This window comes from Phycodurus eques, chromosome 7, assembly GCF_024500275.1.
Source record: "Phycodurus eques isolate BA_2022a chromosome 7, UOR_Pequ_1.1, whole genome shotgun sequence".
Classification (NCBI taxonomy): Eukaryota; Metazoa; Chordata; class Actinopteri; order Syngnathiformes; family Syngnathidae; genus Phycodurus; species Phycodurus eques.
The window spans coordinates 26,802,352-26,819,417 of NC_084531.1; the positions used below are offsets into that span (position 1 = coordinate 26,802,352).

A 17,066-nucleotide genomic window follows, 5' to 3' on the forward strand; every position below is an offset into this window, starting at 1 on the left:
TTAAATATTTATGTTCAAATTTATTTTTATTACATTCATATTTTTAATTTTCTTTTTTGTTATAACATTTTGTACACATATTTGTTTTAAATCTCCAAATCATTGTTTCCACTTCTATTATATTTTTATTTGTTTCATATTTTTACTATTATATTTTGTATTGGTTTAAAACATTTTATCTTTAAATTATTATTGTTATATTTTATTACCGGAAAGCCCAAAATCTATCAACATGAAATTTGGTATATATTATTTACTTTAAAAAACATGTTATTTATTTGTGTTATATTTGCATTATTATTTTATATTTGTAGTTTTTTATTTATTATTTTGAATATATTGTAAAGTATTATTTTTACCTGTATTGTATTTCTTTATTCTGGGCAGACATTTTTATTTACTAAAAAAAAAAAAAAAAAAAGTTATTTACTTATTTATTTTTTTTAAATTAGTTTTTTTTATTATATGTTTTGTAGCTATGCATTTTTTTTCAATTAATTTCAAACTTATTTTATATTTTGGTATTATTTTTGTACATATTACGGTTTATATTTGTGTTTAAAAATAATTGTATACATTTTCATTGTAAATATATATATATTTTATTTTTTTATTTTTTTTAAATTAGCCCCCGACACCAGTTTCACCGATTAACACAAAATTGGGTGGACATGTCTATCATGGCTGAAATTGAACAGGAAGACTGCTATTTTGGTTTGAAGCAACCATTTTGGGCCTCAAAGTTTGACAAACTCCTACTCGGGAAATCGCCCAAATGAGCCCCAATCGGAAATATCCTAGACTAAATTCCTGAGCTCTAATAGCTTGGCGTCAAATGTTTTCGTTGCTTTAATTTCTGCTTGATTTTAGAGGACATTTGTGTGGAACTCTGATTGGATATCAAGAGGCAGAAAGCATCCAGCTTTTTATGTCAAGCAGTTTTACATCCTGCAATATGATCCTCCCACTGTGCTGCGAGTTTAATACAACAAAACCCTCAACATGATGCGTTGATCTTTCCTTCAATGCTTCAACACACGGAGCTTCAAGTCGGGGAGGCTCGTGTGTCACGGCGACATCTTCACCTTGATTAAAATGTGCGGATGTGGCTCCAAACAACTGGCTCCATAGGCCCTCGGGCCGTGAGTCATCTCCATGTACTGTGTGCCAGCTGGCGGGAATGACTCAAAACTAGTTCCCACAGTGGAAAAAAAACAAAAAAAAACTACAACACAACAGCAGCGTGAGGAGGCCTTCTGACTTCCATGCTGGCACACTTGATCAGATAACATTTGTCTACATGATATCGCCACTGGGTAAACACTTTCTACCTCTCGCTGCAATTTGGCCTGGTGACTCCCAGGAGCAGTGCTGTTATTGTGTTGCTATGGAAACAAATGCCGTCTATTATAGCAGGAAATATGAAGCATCCACTTTTGGGAGCGATTTAGGCCACGGCGGCTGTAAACGAGTCGGCGCGTTCAGCCGAGGAAGAACGATGTTACGACGCGCGGCGGAGGGAAGCTTTTAATGTATGCAAATGAGCGAGTCAGACAAAGCCCCCCCCCCCCCCCCGTTGTGGCCCCCCGTGGTGCGCCGACGCTATCGTCTTCCTTTCCATTGCCATCAAAAATAACCGACTCGCAAGTGTTGAAATTGCATTTTAAACTGGAGCTTTGCACCTCGTTCTTGCTTGGAAAAGTCACTCACGTACAAATACAACATCCTCATGAGGCGTTTTATCTCTGCTTGTTGGTTTAAAGCGCAATACTGTCTTTTATGATACAAAATGGTATGCATGTATGTATAGTATGTAGTATACACACATACACACACACACACACACACACACACACACACACACACACAGTGTCCTAAAAGTCCTGATTCACATTACACGTATACTTTGTTTTGCATTTTGTTTCAGGTATCATTCAGACAGACAGCTTTAGCTTTGCAGTTTTTGTAAGCATATTGGAGCAGCATTGCAAAATTGCCACCTGGCAAGACGTTTTACTGTCCCTGACTACAGTTCTACACCAATTTGAGAAGCTTCATGAGCATGCCACTGCTCCAAAGCATAATATCATTTCAGCTATCCATGGGAAGTTTCTCAAAACAAGAGCTGTTCTTTACAACTACAAAGTGGAAGTTCTGCCACTGACGAAACCACCACTGATGAAAAAAGTGAACTCCTAGAGCAGTCGTTCACGCTAGACCATGGACGGTGTATTTGGAGGGCTGCACTGGAACTCAGCATCCACATAAGCTCGATTCAGCGCGTGGTTCTGAAAGTGATCAAGCTTTACCCATACCGACTTCAGGTTGTTGAGCATCAGAATCTCCAGCTTGAAGCCTTTGAACAAATGAATCCGGTGAATCGAGCTTCTGTTGAAGCTGAATTGCAGCGCAGCCATCTGGATAGACCTTGCGCAAACGCCTGCTCTAGAGGTTTCTAGTGTTGTTTTCATCAGTTGTGGTAGACCCAAGCCTTTTGCTGCATGGTTTGTCAAGAGCAGATCCTATTTCACCAAATTTGCCACGGATAGCGTAAATTGTACTCCGTGTTGGAGGATTTTGATGGGCATGAAGTTGCTCAAAACTGGTGCTGAACTACAGTCAGGGAGAGAAAAACACTGCTCCAATGTCAAATGGCTTGATTACATCAGGAAGGGCATCCAGTGTAAATACGGTGTAGAACAAATCAAGTCACTTGCTGTGGCGAGTTTGGAAAAGGTAGATGAAACTTATTTTTCCATGTCTAAATAAAATAATATTAAACAACTACTTTTATTTTATTATTTATTCTTTCAGCAAGTATTTTTGATTATTCATGTATTTTTATTGTTTAATTAATATTTTTACCATTTTAATTGTTTCTGTTTGATAATTAGTACATTATTTAGCAATTTTCCTCAAAATGTTTTCATTATTTTAAATTCTTATTTGTTTAAATCCATTTGTATTGTAATTTATAAAGTTGGGAAAAAATGACCCACTCACACCAGTTTCAGTGATAGACATGCAATTAGGTAAACATGTCTATCATGACAATCATGACGCTCACAGCCATTTTCAGAAACAGAAGACAAAAGATTTACTTGGTAATGTAATTTGACACTCATCTATCTATATAGGTAGCCGTCTCTGTACGGGTTTGTTGACACAACATCATGGTCTTCCTGGCCGACGTTCGTCCTTCGCGGCACGCACGTAACGCCGGGCCCCGGCTTCTCCTTTCAGCGAGCTTTTTCCTGGAGAGGAGGACTCCAAACTGGTGCGAGAGGCATGAATAATGCAACGGGACAGTGGATGTGTGGCAAAAAGCCACTGAGATACAAGGCCTGCCTCACAAGCTCAAAAATAGAGCTTTTCGACCCACAATTAAGACTTTGTGTCAGGGGAGATTTGAATGTCAACTAGATACATATACAGTAGAGTAATGCCCCGCATATTGGTGGGTCACTTCTTCTCAAATTCACATTTTCTACTGTGAAACCTATCCATAGCTGTTTGTTGAGAAACTCACCTATTTGTATATTGTGTGCTCTTTCTGAAACGCCCTAAGATACCACAAGATGCCACGAAAGCCCAGTCTAAATTGGTGTCAAGGAAGTACGTTGACCTGATACATCTCAACTGATAGACAAGCTCTGTTTGTTGGGAAGTTAAGTTTAGCCTGGGTTGTTAATGGAAGTGACAGAGTCTTTGCCGCTTGTGCATGTATGTACATAAACACTGGCTGTATGTTTTCCCAAAATCCAAATCTGTAAGCCATTTATTTTTAAGGATGGGGTTGTAAAATTAGTTTAAAATTATATTAAACTGGTTTTCGATGATAGTTTGTGATAAATTCACAGTTTAAATTACTGTATTATTATAGAAAATCATAACGTTGTTGAGGGCATGAGTAGTCTGGTTTTACATGGCGGCTTGTATTCCGATTGGAATCGTGTTAGAAGCCCAAAACCGAATAACAATGCTCCATATAATAAATGCTTCAATCAGAAAAAAAGAGGCCGAAATCGAATGGAATTTCATTCGGTTTCACAGTGGTGGAATATTTCTTTTCCCTAACCGATCCAAAGTCATGTATACGGTTCAAGCGGAATAGCCGGCCTGTGCCCAGTCTGCTAAATCAGCTAAACTGATCATTTTGCAGTGGTCTCTGAATTATTTTTTTTTCAGAGCTGTATATTAAAATATTACACTTACAGGCTCCCCGCTACCCACACATCTAAAGGAAGATAATCCCACTCACAAGCGCTGGCCCCTCGCCGGCCTCAAATCCTCATGATAGATCTGCAAGTCATCTGAAAATAGATTTTTTGATTAACATTTAATGAGCTGGAGAAGCTCCGAATCACTCCTGCAGCCTTCGTGCTCTCTCTAAAAGTTAAGAACGGGTAAGTCCAAGTTCTATGACAAAATGCTTTCACACACAGAATTGTCAGTTTTTGTGGCCAGCGACCTACTTGTGGACGCAATTTCACGAAAAATACATTTAAAACCGACCCCTTTTGTCTGCGTCGCGTCCAAGCCGCCGCTATTCCTTCCGGGGCAGAACTGACTTGTCAGGTCGAGCAATCTGGACTGACACTGAGCGAATCGGAAGGGCGCTCCGGGCCGGTGTGACGCCACCCGGGCCTCAAGGTGGCGTCTGTCCGGGTGTTTGTTTTAAGACGAGTGAAAGGACGAGCTAGCCAACTCGGAGTCAGCATAAGCGAGGTAAACACTTTCGGACAAATGGGTCAAATTTTAAGCATCAAAGTCAGACAAGGCATTAATCTGTAAAAGATTATCCTGAGTGATTATCCTGTGGCGCAGGATTTGAAAGTGAAAACTTAGCAATCTGCCCGGAAAACAGCCGGGAATGTTTTTTGGTGGGAACTTAGTCTAAGGGTTGTTGGGACTAAAGTGAGGTACAAAGATAGCGATAATCGTGTCGAATTTGAGAACCCATGATCCCGAGTGGTTATCCTGTGGTGTGTTCATGTTCCCCCCCCCCCCCCATCCTCAATCTGTTCAAAAAAAGCTGTGAGGGCCGACAATCGTAAATGTTAAGTGGGGTACACATTTTTAACATCCAAATTACGGCGAGGGAAAAAAAAAGTAAAAAATAAAATAACTCTGCTAAAATAGATCTACGCAGAATTTCTGCCCCAAAGATCCGCCGGGACCAAAAAAACAAAAACAAGGAAAGAAAAAATATTTCCGACCAGAACCATGTTTGGCACCGCCAGAACGAATGTTTCTCATGAAGATTTGCTGCAGATGGAAGCAGCGTTGGGCCAATGATAAACTTTGCCAAAAATGATAGAGGACTATCTGTAAGTGATTTATAAGGTACATAAAACATGATGTATTAGTGAGCTGAATTGTAGATAGTGTTTTTTTTTTTTTTTTTTTAATTTTTTTTTAAACCTAAAGCTGATTTTGTTGCCTCAGATTCTGTGCAGTTTTAAGGGTAGAAGTCCAGCCCTCATAGATCAGAATATATAAAAAAAAAAAAAAAAACATTGGTGGGAGTGGGGGCGATTGCTCGAGTACTCGGCGAAATATCTATCGCATAATCAATTCTAAAAAATGCAATCGTGACGGCCCTAATCCAAATGGATTTTTATTCAATTTGAGACACCCTACACATGATGAGGAACAAACTTGCATGTGTGTTCTTACTGCTTTTTTTGTGTGTAGTGTACTTGAGATGACAAAAAGAACACACACTTTCATCGCAAAATATATATTCCTGTGATTTTTGTGCACACGTACATTGCGATGACGATGCACAAACAATATATTGTGCAGCCCTAATCCCTAGCGTAGATTTCTTGTAATGACGGCGTCTCCGGCCGCCGTGAAAGTCCTGCGGTTGAATAAAAGCTCCTTGATAATGTGAGAGATGTTTGAATTATTGAAAAGAAGGTAAGAGAAACCGCTCCGAGGCACATTCAGTCAAATCAGATCAGGGACGACGAGGGCGCCGAGGACGCTGACGACGCAGAGACTCATCCTCACACTCGCCTTTTGTCCTTCCTTTCACCTTTGTTTGCAAGACACCCCATGCTTTGTGTTTACACTATGTGCTTAACATGGCTGCAATGTCCCAGGAGAGAAAGATGGTACATTTAGTTTGGTTCGCAAACTAGGAGCCATAACTTAGGGGTCCACAAATGACTGCGTTTGTAATGTACAAATGGGCAACGTCTTTGGCAATGTACAGCGCGATAGAATCCGTGATTGCCTTCCACTGGACTCCGGGATAAAATGATAGCGAAAAAAACAAAACAAAAAAAAATTAAAAACATTTTTTAAAATTATTTATTTAGTTTTTAAATAGTTCCCAGCATGGTGGGGAAAGGGGCTAAATAAAAGTGACCAAATCGATCGCTAAGTTTGTTCGTGGAAGGTGTGCATATAGTCGGCAAAATTGATCAATTTAATTCAATTGACTTTGGTTGAAAACCTGTAAGGTGAATTCAAAGATTTGTTTATGTTGTCATATAGATATGTGCAAACACAAAGAATTGTGGGTATATAAACGGTACAAAATATGTGCTCAATGTCTGTCATGTAGTGCCAGCCAAAGGTTGACTAACGTGTGGCGTAGTGTTAATAAACAGTTGACTTTCCCTCTGTCATGCGGACCCACCCAACACCAAGCAAGGAGGCGATGCAGCAGACAAGCCTCGAGCCTCCTGAAGCCGGTTAGCTCGCCAGCTAGCTCGTGGCTGGCGCCTCTCGTAGGTGTGCGGAAAGGCCCTCGCCGACACGGTGGGATATATTCCAGCCAATGGGTGCTTTAAGCGGATATTTATGCGGCTCAAACATGTATTTCATTGACTGTTGAGGTGAGTATTTTATATACTTGCCCATTTCTATCATCATTCAAATTTGGCAGTGTTGTTAACAACACTCTTCTCTGTGGTGTGTCATGTCAAATTTACAAGACATGATTTTGTCTTTATAGGGACAATTAAGTACCTTCCTATTAAATAGGTCATGAATATTTGGGTTGAAATGTTCCAAAATGTAATCATTCTTATGGCATTTATGGATGCACATGGACTACCATTTTTTACAATTGGCATTACGATTATGGGGGGGGGGGGGGGGGGGCGGGGTTTTCTTTGGAAAATATTCTCACCCCCCCCAAAAAAAATTAAATAAAAAAAAGAGAACCCTTGATTTAAAGAACAAATTGAGGCTCGTCTAACAAAACGGACACGTGTCGAGAGGGTTCACGCGGGTTCACGCTGTGTTTTTGTGCTAATCAGGGCACTGCAGAGGTGGGCTACTTCTGGCCTCATCAGCACTTTGCCTCCCAACACACTTCCTGACACACTTGTCTCGCATGGAGGCGGCCCTCGGGAGAGAAGGATGAGCAGCAGTGGAGAAAAAAAAAAATACATATAGGGAAAAAAATGAGCGGGAGAGTCAGCCTCAGGGAAATGAGAAGAGACGATAAGAGCGGCTTTGAAGAGAAATTGTGCATTATATTTATCCAAGGCAGATTTTTTTGCGCATAAAATATTCAGCTGGAGAGACATTCAAATATTAGTTCTCCATTATCCCAATGCGCAAGATTAGAAGGCGATGCTCCAATTAGTCCAAGAGTCTTTGCTTCGGCGTCAAACAGACGACTTTAATGTCACATCCCTCAAGCAAACATTCTTTATGAGCTTCTGTTGTGGGTCAGTCAAAATCAACAGAATTCTTGCTGGGATGTCGAAAAATGATCCCAGGTGGTGTAAAGCGGTTGTTGGAAAACAACACTAAAAAAGGTATATTTTATGTTTTGAAATGGTAGGGATCATTCAACATCCATTGCTCGAACAGTGTATCCCTGTTGACAAATTCACGTACTGTATTTGCAGATTGCAGAATAACTAGCTTTGGATGAACGATGTAACTAAGCAACCAAACTTTTGTATCAATGACGCAAGTGACAATTGTGATGCACAAGTCGTATAAATTGATTGATTATATGGATTGACATTCAGAATCCTTGGGTCTGATTTAAAATATAGGACTATATGAAAGTGGCTCGGGGAGTGCTCTGATTTAGAGCATCATTTTAACCTTTTGATCTCCGTTACCATGGCCACCTTGTATTGGATATGATTCAAACTCAATAACATTCTTGGTTTCACTTCAACTTCAAGCCGGTGAGAACAAGCCGGCGGCGACAAGCCGTCACGTGGCATCAACCGAGGGTTGCCGAGCGCTCCTGACGCCGCCGTCGCCTCTCATCTGGGGAGCTCGCTCAACCTCACCGCGACATTTTAGGAAGGACGGCGGCACACCACAAGTCTGGCGTGCAGCTGGAACTCACTCGCTCAGCAGCAGGAAAGCGAGAAATCGGCGCATTTTGACAGGAGGTTAACCTGCAGGTCATCCCGTTCGACAAGCATACTTCCCTTTAAAGGGGACATGAGGGGGAAACAATTGTTAATTACTAGCACACTAAGTCAAAAGCTAAGCACAGCCACAAAGCTGTTGGATGCGCAGCAATTTATTTGTTGATACATCATACAGTATATCAAAGCTTTGCACTCATTCATTGCCTGTGGAACTCGTTGGAAATTGGGCATGTTGAGACACAGGATGTATGTGTACGTTATGAACGGAGTATGTTTCGCGGTAGGTAGTAGAAAGTGTGTGTCGTGATCGAGAAAGAAGTTCATGGAGAGAATGATGAACATCATGTTAAAAAAAAAAATATATTTTTTTTTTTAAAAAGCCACTGACGTTAAACCTGAGCCATGCGGCGAGTCGGCCTCGCTCACGGCGTGTTTTGTCAGCAAATACATAATTTTTTAGTCACAAAAGCAAAACAATATTAGCGTCAAAGTAACTGTTCTGCTTGACATGGTTCTTTTAACAAAAAAGTCATTTTCCCGCTTTTTGGTGAAACCAACCCATGTTCTACTGCTGATTACTAAAGAACGGAAACAGCTGGAAACGACAAAAGGAGTCTACTCTGTCTTGAAAGATTTGTCAAAATGTTCTAAAACAACTGTCAAACCTGAACTCTGCTTTGAAAATGACCTTCTTTGAAAGGCCCAAAGTCGGACGTAGTAATTGGTTTATTATGTTTGTCATATTGTCGCACCGGTCCCTATATGTAAGGTATTCAATTATTTTAACTGATACGACTTTTGTTTTTGCTAATTATTTTGCAGACCCACAGGCTAGGGCTCACAATCTGGTCTGGGGACCTCAGTTTGAGAACCATGCAAATGCAAATGATGTCGAATCCCAGCGCAAACACTCCTTAAAAGGCAGCTGCCGCACAACGGGCACGGTTGCCGCCCCTGGCCCTGCCACAGGAAAAGGCCCGGGAAGCGGTGGAACAAAAAAATAAAATAAAATAAAAATCCCCTTCCTGTTTTCAGAGATGACTCCTAAGGCACGAAGAGGCCGTTTCCTGCTCGTTGTGCCGTCATCTCCTCGCATCTGGCTTGGCGTTGTCCGCGCAGCTGCGTGGCAATGCGGGCCAACAATGCCACTGACGGCTTGCGCAACGTACACACTCCCGCCACGGCGACTCCCCCAATAAGGAGAGTCATCTTCGCGCTCGCGCTCGAGCGACCTCAGAGCGAACGCTGTTGTGCCGAGCTGATCTTTAATGGCAACGGAGCGCGGATGTTTCCCTTTCCAAAGCAGGATGTGGATAGCATGTTTGAATGAAGCGGAGAGCTCTTTAGGATCCATTTGATGTCCCGCGGGAAATCCGGCTGAGTGCTTCACGTTGTGCTAATGCTACTACTTGTGCTTTTAGACCAGAAAATAACACTTCGTGTCTTCTTTTTGGCTTCTACAGGCTATAGAAAATAATGAGGGAAAGGATTATATTTGTCTGACTGACTTACTTTTATATCAAATGTAACTAACAAACTAAACAATGACCAACCAGTTCACTTTTGTATCAACGACGTAACAGATTTACTCGATAACCAAGGAATACATAAATTGACCTACCGTATCAATAATGCAACACACCAAAATAACAAAACCTTTTTTTGGCATCAACGATGATAATTAACTTTAACATGGATGATTTAATTGACTAATAACAGATTCTTCATGATAAAAATAAATTACTTAAGTAACTGACAAACTAACGAGACAACTGACTAAATATAACCGTCCTTGCAATGATTTGACGAACTCAATATCTACTAAACAAACTAAATCAATTAACTACCCATCCATTGTCCGTACCGCTTAACCTCACTAGGGACGCGGGCGTGCTGGATTCTATCCCAGCTGACTTCGGGCGAGAGGCGCGGTAGAACCTGAACTGGTCGCCAGCCAATCGCAGGGCACATATTTACAAAACCATTTGCAGTCACATTCACACTTACGGGCAATTTAAGAGTCTACAATCAACCTACCACGCATGTTTTTGGGATGTGGGAGGAAACCGGAGTACCCGGAGAAAACCCACGCGACCACGGGGAGAACATGCAAACTCCACGCAGGCGAGGCCGGATTTGAACCCGGGTTCTCAGAACTGTGAGGCAGATGTGCTAACCAGTCGTCCACCGTGCCGATTAATTAACTAATTAAGTAAAATAACTGATAACTAATCAGTTAAGTAACGGACAAACTCATTAGATAAGTTACTAAATACCTTTCATATCAATGACTTTAAAAAAATAACCTTTGTATCAATCAACTGACTAACTTTTGTATCAACGATGCACAGCAACTAACTATAAAATCTTTGGATCAATGATGTGACTAATGGACTAGCAAACAACTAACTTTTGAATCACTGAAGTAACCAACCAACCAACCAACTTACTCACTCACTAATTGTTTTGCATCAAGGATAGTAACCGAGTGACTGACTGACAGTCGGGCTGACTAACTAACAAACAAACGTACATACTAACCGCTAAGTCAGTGAAGCATCTGTATCTACGAAAGTGGGTGTCTTGCTGTTTTCCCCTGCCTCATCATGGAGTACGTGATGACTGCATCATGTGATGTTGTCTTCTGGCCTCTGGGAAACGTCAGACGCATGATGAATGTTTAGAGGTCAAACATTTCCCGCATCCTCCATAGTTGTTGCCCCTCCTCAGCGCCACGACCACGCAAAAACACTAAAAACACTTTTCCCTTGCTCACTTGCTCGGCAACGCGTTCTGAACTTTCTCCGCACAGACCTAATTTGGAGTGTCACAAATGATAGCGTGGACAAAAGAAAGCATCCCTAAGCTTTTTTTTTTTTTGCTTCTGAGCTGCAGTCATCCCCTTTTCAGAACCAACTCGCACAGAACTGATGACCAAAAATGTAGTCCATTACTACATTACCAAAACGAGTTAGTTAGTGATGTTTTTAGTACAACAGCGAACTAACTAACTAACGTATTAATTATGTAACTAAATAAATTAACTAATTAATTATTAAGTAACAGACTAACTAAATAACTAACCTTGACAACAATCATGTAACTAAAAAGCTAATTAACTAACCAACTAAACTTTAGCATGAAATGTTACCAACTAAATAACTAACCTATCAATAATGTAACTTTATTTTGGATCAATTTCTCTACATAATTGACTAACTGAATAATCAACTAACTCTCATATCAATGATGTAACTAACCAAATACATCTGACTAAATGAAAGACTGACTGACTAAGTAACTAACTAAAATTTTATATCTAAATTGGCAAAACTAGTGTTCAGAAGCCAACAAGTGTCTGCACTCTCAGGTTTACACGTGTGGAAAAATCAACTTTCCCCTTAAGTCAAAGCAAACAGAGATCTGTCCAATTAAGACCACTAGGGTCTCCATAACACATTATCTCCTAAGCAACAGCAAAAACACCGCATGTGTATCCACTAAACATTGGCCGTCGCTTAGAAGTAGACAGACCAACCTTTACACAGCAGTCCATTCAATTAGGTTGAAAACCTTCATACGAATGAATTACGAGTACAGGAAAGTGCAAGCGAGTTGCAGCACAAATAAAGGTGCAGTTGGCTTTACTGTTCCTAAAGGGAAGAGCGCTTTCCATCCCAGCTGAAGGGGAATTACATTTCTTGCTTGTGCGGATTTCACAGCTCAGCTGGCAACTGTGTTCCTTCACTGACTCCAGCTGTTTTCACCTCTGCACGCACGCACACACTCGCCGTAACTACTTTAGGCGAAGCACATGAGCCCACAATGGCCGTGGAGAACTTTCCCAAATAAAGATCATTTACTGTAAGGTTAAGCGTCCGCCTGTGGATATTACTATTTTATTGCGCGAGAGGCTTAGAACATCTTTAAGTGGTCCCCAAAATCATAAAATTTCTCCCAAAATTTTAAGAAAATGTTGATTTTTTTTATATTCAATATTTCTAAACCATAAAACCTTTTTTTTTTTTTTTTTTAAATATTTGCAAATATTTTTAGATTGTTTTTTTTTAAAATGTTAAACATTTGTACACTCTCTTTTTAGTAATGTACACAATGAGTTCACAATCATGATTCTTTATAAAGCTCTTGGGCGAGGTGAGATTCAAACTCGGACCCTGTCAACTTCGAGCAGATGCGCCAAACACATGCCTCACCGTGCTGCCCTAAAGACAACAAGTAAGGGCAAAATTACTGGAACAACAGCTAGTATCTCCAATTTGCTCTTGATCGATTCTGATACGATTGACTAATTTTCCGTCTGAGGCAAAGAAGCTGAAAGTCCACCTCAGAACATGGCCGCCGCGGGGCCGTGGCATGAAAAATGGCCGTCTTTGTTCCCTGATGTGAAAAAAAATACAAAAAAAAAATAAAATCCAATGGACTCTAAAAAAAGCCCAGGAAGGAAACTGGAGGTGGGGTGCATGGCAGCGAGTCGCACTATTGGAGGAGTGAGAAAGGAATTCTCTCTCTCTCTCTCACACACACACACACACACACACACACACACGAGCCAGCTTGCACTGTTGCAACTGTATGAAAAAAATGCTGCATCACACTTTATTTCCCCCAATAAGAGCACATTTTCCTAAGTGAGCACCTCCATATTAAACCAACAAATCAAATAATAAACGACCTTATAGGGGTGCCTGAACATGCCCCCAAAACGCACACATTGTTGTAGTCATGTATCCTGGTGAAAATATTAAGGGGCCCGAACATGATCCTAACAAAACATTAATTTTTTTGCATCAACAAAATAACCAACTCGATAACCAACTTTCATGACTAATCCTACCTAAATTACTGAAACTTTTACGACAAAATACTACCAAACACTATCAATTATGTAACTAACGACCTAACAAACTAACTATTGTATCAATTAACTAACTTTCATATCAGTGATGTAACTAACTCACTCACTCACTAAGTCAGCAAAAATTTAAGGGTCACGAACATAACACCCACACACCCAACCCTGACTCAGTAGTGTCACCTGGAGAGTTCGGGAAAGAAAGAAATAAAATACGACACCAGGTTCACTTGTCGACGTGAAATTGGGTGGAAATCGTAACATTGCTCACGAAAACGTTTACAGACTCATGCACAAAACTGAAGTCGTCGTCTGCCAGTTTGGTTTGAAGCAGCCATTTTGGCCAAATTCCAGAGCTTGTACTTTGACAAGTTGAGTTCGCCATTCCGTCCAAGTCCCCTGGCGTCAGAGTGCAACGCACCATCCGCGACACGTGGCCGCAGTCCGGCACCAGCGCAAACATCGCAGCCGCCGCTCGTCCGGCCGGTTGGCAGCGCAGAAGCGAGGAACAAGAGAGTCTGTGTCCCTCTTCTAGAATCGTGTGTCGCGTCTCAATCAAGACTCAAAACTTGCTTCAACGGTCGAGACCAGAGATCCCGAAGCACCGGTTCATGGGCCATTTGTTACTGGGCGGCCCAGAGAGACTCAACAATTTTGTAAATTAATAATTGTTGTCTGAAAGAAGGTAGTTTATTTAATTTCAAATGTAAACGCAGACCTCTCCATTTTGTATGAATTGAGTAAAATGAGTTTTTTTCCTCCATTACTGGTTGTAGGTTAAAGCTAATAACTTTCGAGTATTCAAAGTAAATACTTTATGTATAAAGCAAAAAAAAATAGTCTGATTTGGGGAAAAAAATAGTTGGTCTCATTTAATCACAAAACCAGACAACACTGAGAAAATCATTTACACGTAGTTAAAAAACATCCAAGTCGCAAATGTTCAAATTGCTATAAAACTACACTGAAAATATATTATGCTTTGTGAATAGAAATTAATAACAGGTGAGTGTACTAAAATTCCAATCTTGAACAAAGTTCTAGCGTAAACTGGACATACGTGACACATTGGCAATTTCCGAACACCCTTTTCGTTTTTCATTAGTTTAACATAGTTTCTACGTTGGTCTGTCAAAATATTGCTTTACATAAAACCACTCCATGGCACCAAAAAAGGTCTAGAGCTGGGCCGATTTTGTAAGTTCTCTCTTAATAGTGCACCCATTTTGAAGAAACGCACTTGTATTTATTGATTAAAGTTAAAAAAAATATATAATTAAAAAAAAAGGGCCTAAGAATGTGATCAAACAGCTAATAATTGATAACAGTGCAGGGAAAAACTCCAGGTCTGTACAGTAGGTCAAAGTTGACATGCGATTAACAGCCAGGATGATGGCTGACAAGTTTGCCTTTTTTTTCACTCCCAAATCATGCGACTTTCCAGGAGTCTCGATGTCTGAAGCTTGTGCAACTTTATCTTATGATGGCCAAATTTGATCAAAACAAATTGGTAATCATTTTTTTTTTTTTTTTTAAAGTTACATCAATATCAAAGTTAACCAGTTTGAACACATTTATACAAAAGTTAGTTACATCATTTATCGGAACATCAGTTTTGTTCGTTAGCTGGGTTATTACGTTATAAATCAAGTAAGTAAGTTAGCTGGGTTGACGCTTTATTGATTACGAAGTAAGTTAGCTACACCTCCGCCTACAGGACTGGAGTAGAACAGCATCAACTGTTATTCTACTATTGACTGTTCAACTGACTTTTTATTTTTTAAATTAAGATCTGAAACCAAACACGTCACAAGTTACTGTATATGTCTAATCAAAAGTGTGATAATCATCTTAGAACATATTCTAACTTCATGCTCACAAGCTGTGTAGGGAATTTATTTGGTCCTGACTGTTGCCAAGCAATTTCACAATTTTCCCACATTTGTCCCAGAATGAAAAATTTAAAGCTGCCCCAATGCATCCCTGTGACCAAAAGGCGCTAACGGCTAAACGACAACAAGAGGCGGAGGCGTGTTCGCAGTCGTACTCGGAAAGCTGAATAGAGTTCTGTGTATGGTTTTACGCGTTCATTCTTCACTCACCATGTTCCATTCCAGCCCGGCTCTTTTCCCAGCGAGTTCCTCGCATACTTTGCTGATGTTTTAGCTCGAATGAGCACTCACCATTCACACAGCGGAGAGCTCGCCCACACCGCAGCTCAAAGACACGCTAATGAATTGTGAACATTACTAGCCACAAAAAAGCAAAAGCTTCTCATAAGCACACTCTAGTCAAATCAACAACAGGTACACATGCACCACAATGCCATCCAATAGAAAAGCTGCATGCAAAATTTTGCCATTACGAAGCTAAACACTCACTTTTGATTGACACCGTCGAAGAGGTTATTATATTTCGATTTGCATTTCATCTTCAGGTCGCGGATGAGCTGGAGTCGATCCCAGCTGACTTTGGGCGCGAGGTAAGGTACACCATGGATTGACTAATCATTTGTATTAAAATGTAATTATTTTGAATTCAAGTAATTTTTTAAATTATTATTAAATGGTATAGCTTTAAACTATTCCGAAATTTATTAAAATTACTTGATATTCTACAGTATGTGACATTTAAAAAAAAATATTTGTTCCAATATTTTATGATACTGTATCAAAACATACTGTTACTGTATTATATTTTGAAATGATGTAATGATTAGAATTATTTTTAAAATGTCATTTCAATGCATTTACCAAAATCATGATTCTAAGGATTTGTATGCGATTTTTTTCTGTATTTAAAAAAATATTCAGTATTTATTTATTATTTTCACTTGTTAAATATTGTATTTTTCCAATCGATTTTCTGTACCGCTTCTCCTCACTAGGGTCACGGGCGTGCTGGAGGCTATCCCAGCTATCTTCTGGCGAGAGGTGGGGTACACCCTGAACTGGGCGTCAGCCAATCGCCCCTTGTCACTATAAGGTAATTAAAATATCAGAAAAAAGTATATTGCAATGCAGTTAAATCATCATTATTATTGTAAAATGAATACCACTCTGGCGGCGTCAATTAAACTGTACATTCTCTTTAAATGTCAGCAGTGTGTACACCGCGTTGTCATCAAATTTAACGGCGCTCACACGGTGTCACGTGTGCAACCCGGCGACTTCCTGGCAAACAGAACCTGAGCAGAACTTTTGCTTGTATGCATATGAACTGACTCGCAGCCCAGAGGAGGAGGAGGAGGAGGGTGGGGGGGGCGAGGACGAGAACGAGAGAAGTGAGGGAGTAGAAAAAGTGAGAGCTTGTTCCTGTGCACAGGGCCTGGCGGCTCAGGAGCCTGGGAAATTGTGCAGCTTGGCCCAGCTCTGAGAAATATTCTGAGCTTGAAATGTAAACATGTCTGAACTCTGATCTAACAGAACCGCCCCCCCCCCCCCCACCCCCCACTACCCCCGCCCTTCACCCCAATCGTCCCCCTCCTTTTTCCCAGTCCGAGCCGCCATTCTGGGCCCTGCACAGGGGCTCGCCGGTGACATCAGCATCCCACTTTCTCATTTTGTAACGACCCTGGAGGGAGAACAGGGGGCTTTTTCTGAAGTCCGAACCCAATTGTTCCTACATAGCCGCCTGCATTTTGGACTGATGAAGGCTTTTTTTTTTTGTTTTTTTGTGAAGGACTCTGAGGGAGGTGAGGACGGAGGCATTGTGTTGCGGCCAAAGTGGACCTCCACGCCAAGTTTGGACGGATGTTACAAGCAAACAAAACAAACAAACAAACAAAAAAAAGCAACTGTCTAAGATGCACACATCAGCCACAACCGTAG

The 17,066-nt window shown here is 40.6% G+C and overlaps 1 protein-coding gene across 1 annotated transcript in view; it reads right to left on the reverse strand.

The window, feature by feature from the left end:
• zmp:0000001236 (mastermind-like protein 2) overlaps positions 1-17,066 on the reverse strand; it is a 41,977-nt gene that overhangs the window by 11,717 nt on the left and 13,194 nt on the right. The window lies entirely within an intron of this gene.